The following is a 4636-nucleotide window of genomic DNA, read 5'->3' on the forward strand; positions in this document are numbered from 1 at the left end:
TCCTTAGGGCACTAACCCACATCGACCCATTTTTCTGACATTGTCGACCCATTTTGACTCGAAAATAAAATAACAGGAATTTCAAATAACTCATTATGACCGATTTATTCAAAACATTTTACCTAAACCAACTCATTTAATTTTTAAAATAACTCAAATTAACTAATTTAAAAGTGTATGAGTCATTACCCCACTAATCTTGTACCTTTTGTCAAAAGTTTTCTTACCGTTAATGCGTCAATCACAAATTCCAATAAATAACCATCTTCTTTTTCTTCTTCTTTTTCAAATACCCAACGGCTACCTGCAACTAAACCCTAACCCTTTTATACACACCCCATCTCTTCCTACTTCAATTTCAATCAAACTCAATGGACTCACTGCCTCCTCCCTACACCGCCCGATCAGGAACCCGAATCAAATCGGCTTCTCGTCTAGCCCGAACCACCGCCCAAGACCCATTATCAACTCTCTCTCTTGATCTAGTCTCCTACTCACCCACCACCACCCTCTCTCCGAAACCCACAACCCCAATTTCAATTCATGATCTCCTCCTTCAACCCCCTTCCCCTGTTAAGCGATCCAAAACCCGACACGACCTATGCGAAGAGGTACTCGGTAGGCACTGCAAGAACCGCTTTTCCAATGTGGGTTCGCCTAGAAATGCTAGGAGATCCAGGAGGCGAATCGACCAAGAGGCTCGAGATGATAAAGATATTGTTCCGGTTGATGATAAGGATTTTGTTTCGGTTGCTAATAATAAGGTCAAGAAGAGGAGACAGAGTGGTAAATCCAAGAAGGAGAAACCGAGTTCGGTTCCGTCCCCAAGTAAGAATTTACACTAGTTTTCAGGGTTTACGGTTTAGGGTTTTTTTTTTCTAATCTGGATGATGGTATTGTGAAATTTTCAGAACAAAATGAGGATGATTACGGGTATAATTTTGATAGAATCGGATTACTCGTTAATGATCTGGTGATGTGGAATGATGTGGCAAAATCGACACTTTGGTTTGGTTTCGGGTCCCTTTGTTTCCTATCATCTTGTTTCACAACAGGTGTAAGTAGTTATTTTGAATTTTACTAAAACTGAATTAGCTAGTTTGTGCACTAATGTTAATATGTTTTATGATCTTTGTTTTCAGTATGCTTTCTTTAATCTCTCAACTGGGCCTTTTGTGTTTGGGTGTTTCATTCTTCTCCAATATGATTGCTCAAAGGTCAGAAAGATTATTTCTTCAACTGTTATTATGTTAATGCAATTATGCCAAGTTTAGACTTCTTGTTTTAACTTGCAGAAATGGGAATAATGTAACCAAGAGAGAATTTAAGCTTAAAGAAAGATGACATTTTGAGAGCTACTAGAGTTGTACTTCCTGCATTAAATTTTGTTATTTCAAAAGCAGAAGAGCTGTTTTCAGGGGAACCATCTATGACCCTTAAAGTAAACCCAAATCCATATTAACTACTTCATCTTAATATACACTTTACATTGTTATAAATACTTAAAAGTGTGTGTTTTCAGGTGGCACCGTGGTTACTTGTTGGATATGAATATGGTCATATTGCAACATTCAAGAGGCTTTGTGCACTTGGTAAGATAAATTTAGACACGAGTTTCCAATCCGATAGTAGTTGGTTTTGTCAATGGTGAAAGCTTACAGTTTGTGTTTACATCTTTCAGGGTTCTTTATCGGCTTCACGGGCCCAAAACTGTACTCGCTGTACTCGACCCAAATATGCAAGAAAGGTGAGATGAATTAATAGAAGTTATTCAAATCTGGATGTTATTAATTCAAATCTGGATGAATTAATAGAAGTTATTCAAATCTGTACTCGACCCAAATATGCAAGAAAGGTGAGATTGAAAAGTTGGAAGTGAATGGTGCTAATGGGATCTGGTTTGCGTGCAGCGTTCATATGTTTGGTGATGTTTCGATGGTATAGACAACAGTTGACATGGAAAGAGGAAGGAGAGGAAGAAGGTCAACAGCCGGTGAAGACGTTGACTTTGGTGGAAAGTGTGAAAGCAGACTAGAAATTTTAGTGACTGCTTTGTATCTTATGTAAAATGCAATATAGCTTATATAATAAAATGAATCGTTTTATCTTTCAATTCATATCTTGTTGCTATGCCCGGCAATCGTTCTTTGTTGAGATGCACAAATTTTACAGAATTTCAAGTTGAAGACCTTATTTTATGATTCAAGTATTGCAGAGTTCAAAGTAGTTGTTGGTAAATGATAAAACATTTTCTGGGCACTGCTTGTTAATATTAGCATTTTAGCAGGGTATTTGATCGGCTTGTGAGTTTTCCCTAACGGGTTCTCATGATTAGATAAATGTTTTGTATTAGGACTTGACTTGTACTAAGATTGCTTATAAAGATCTAACATAGTCCCCAAATACATTTTACATAAACGAGTATAGATTATTTACAAATTTTGAAGTAAATGATTATCATTTTCAAAGAACAACTGAATTCTATCTTAAGTGAATTTTCCTGTTTCCATGTGATGTATGTCTTTCTTTGCTATTGCAATTATATCAAACTTATCTGCAACCGAACATATGTTGTTACCGGTTTGATTTTTGTATAAAATGTGAATTCTTTAAATTCAGTAATGTTGTAAAAAATCATACATCAAAGTATCAAATCCACTACAATATTCCATCCTTCTGCTTTGAAATCTGGCTAATTGAAGAATGATATCCTCATGAGCCTATAACAAGTAGCAGATTATAAGATATATTTTGTATCATGAAATCAAAACACCATAAAAAATAAAGTTCATCAGCCTTTAAAGCAACCATCAATCTATAACAGATCATCTTGGTATGTTTTCAGTGGCAATGGTATGCTTCTTAATTGGTTACCTTGTCTATAGAGAAAAAGATATGATTTGTTGATGGAGTATGTCCAAGACATGTTGGATTATTCTTGTTTAATTAAGGTGGTGGTAAAAACATAACATTATGGTAATTCTTCACCTAATAAAATAGTCAGTTAAAGACATTGCAGAAAGTGCAATCTAAAACAGTAGAACCGCTGAGATTTGAAAACAAATAGAACAATGTTTTGGAAAACGCAATTCAGCTTAGTTGTATCAATTACCACGTCACGTGCGAATATATCTTGTTCTAATTGATACAACTAAGCTCCATTACATTTTCCTAACCTTTGCTCCAGTTATATTCAAATCATACCGCACCATTGTAGGTAGATCACGTGTGCTGCAATGCCTTTCGCCAACACATTTAACAAGCAAACAAATAGCCATATCCTTGTGCCATTTCCATTGCCTTAAAGGTATAACCACCAACACATCTAGGATACGTTCCGTCAACAAGTCCTATCTATTTTTGGCAGACAAAGCAAAGATAGCACATGATACATCTATCATGGCTCTATATTCTAAGTCAATGTTCAGTCAACACCCTCATTAGAGGTGTAATTAATCCGAGCCGAGCCCAAGCTTGATTAGACTCGAGCATGACTTGTTTTGACTTACGGCTGTGCAGTGTAAAATCAATACATAGAATTCCAAAAGCAACGAAACTTAAAAATACACAAGTCTCGTTCATATAAAGCTCGAGCTTAGGCTCGATAACTAAACAAGCTTTATTTGAGGCTAGTGCTAGACTCAAGCTCGACTCGTTTCGAGTTTTTTTTATCGATCGTAGCAAAAATATAAGTGACTTGATTTGATACGGTTTCAGATCTCAGTTGAATAAAATCGAATTAACGATGGATAACTAATCAGAGAATCAAGAAGAAGAATAGATTCTGGAGACATCTATTTATATAGCATTTAATTGCTAATAACTTGCTAACTTCCTGTTAACTCTGACTTGACTTCTTGTTATCTTTGACTTTGAGAATGCTAGAGAAGGAAAGAAAATGAAAAGCAAATAATGAAAAAGGAAAGAATTCATTTCATTTCTTTCGTTTAATATAATCGGGAACTTGGGAACACATAATTAAAAAACAAAAAGAAAAAAAAAAGAAGGTCGTAACATCCTCGTATATGCTTGTGTGGCTATTTATTTCCGTACTAGAAGAAGCGATGAGAGAGAGGTTTGGGGGCTGGAAATCGAAAGGGAGTTATGACGGTGAGGAGAGTTTGGTGGTGGCACTACGGAGGGAAGTCGATCGCATAAACGACCTAACGGCGGCACCACCCCATCATTTAGCTGATTGCTAAAGTTTTGAAATTGGTACGGTGTGGAATGGAGTATAAAGTATAAAATGGGTACGGTTGGTATCAAATATTTGATGTTTCGCCGGCTGGTAATGGTACCATCGGTACGGTTCAGTTTGATATTGGTATTTACCGAACTTTTGTCTACGGTATAGGTACCTAATCAAACATTTTTCATATCGATTATAGTACCAAGTTTTTAAGAAAATCAGGATCAAGAAATATATTTGTATTATACTAAGTTTTTCCCTGGTATAACCCCTACAAAAACTGTCAAAACATTTATTGGTTTCAATATTCCGTAAAATAGTGTCGTAGTATGTATTTTTCGATATTTTTATACGAGGTACGATTGGAATATGTAGAGTTTTTTTCTTGAATATCAGGTATTAGTGCACATACAATTCTTTCTTGTTTTTCTACCAAACTTTATACGG

The 4636-nt window shown here is 35.7% G+C and overlaps 1 pseudogene across 1 annotated transcript; it reads left to right on the forward strand.

Annotated features, from left to right (window-relative positions):
* The first annotated feature begins 357 nt into the window (after positions 1–357).
* Positions 358–2035, forward strand: LOC143631006 (reticulon-like protein B17; annotated as a pseudogene). Its single transcript, XR_013153276.1, has 7 exons — positions 358–828; positions 912–1062; positions 1137–1217; positions 1296–1441; positions 1523–1592; positions 1682–1747; positions 1911–2035. The product of XR_013153276.1 is annotated as a reticulon-like protein B17 (transcript).
* The last annotated feature ends 2601 nt before the right edge of the window (positions 2036–4636 follow it).

The sequence above is a fragment of the Bidens hawaiensis genome, unplaced genomic scaffold (assembly GCF_021521415.1).
Source record: "Bidens hawaiensis isolate Kalapana, Puna unplaced genomic scaffold, B.hawaiensis_p1.1 tig00005922_1, whole genome shotgun sequence".
Taxonomy (NCBI): domain Eukaryota; kingdom Viridiplantae; phylum Streptophyta; class Magnoliopsida; order Asterales; family Asteraceae; genus Bidens; species Bidens hawaiensis.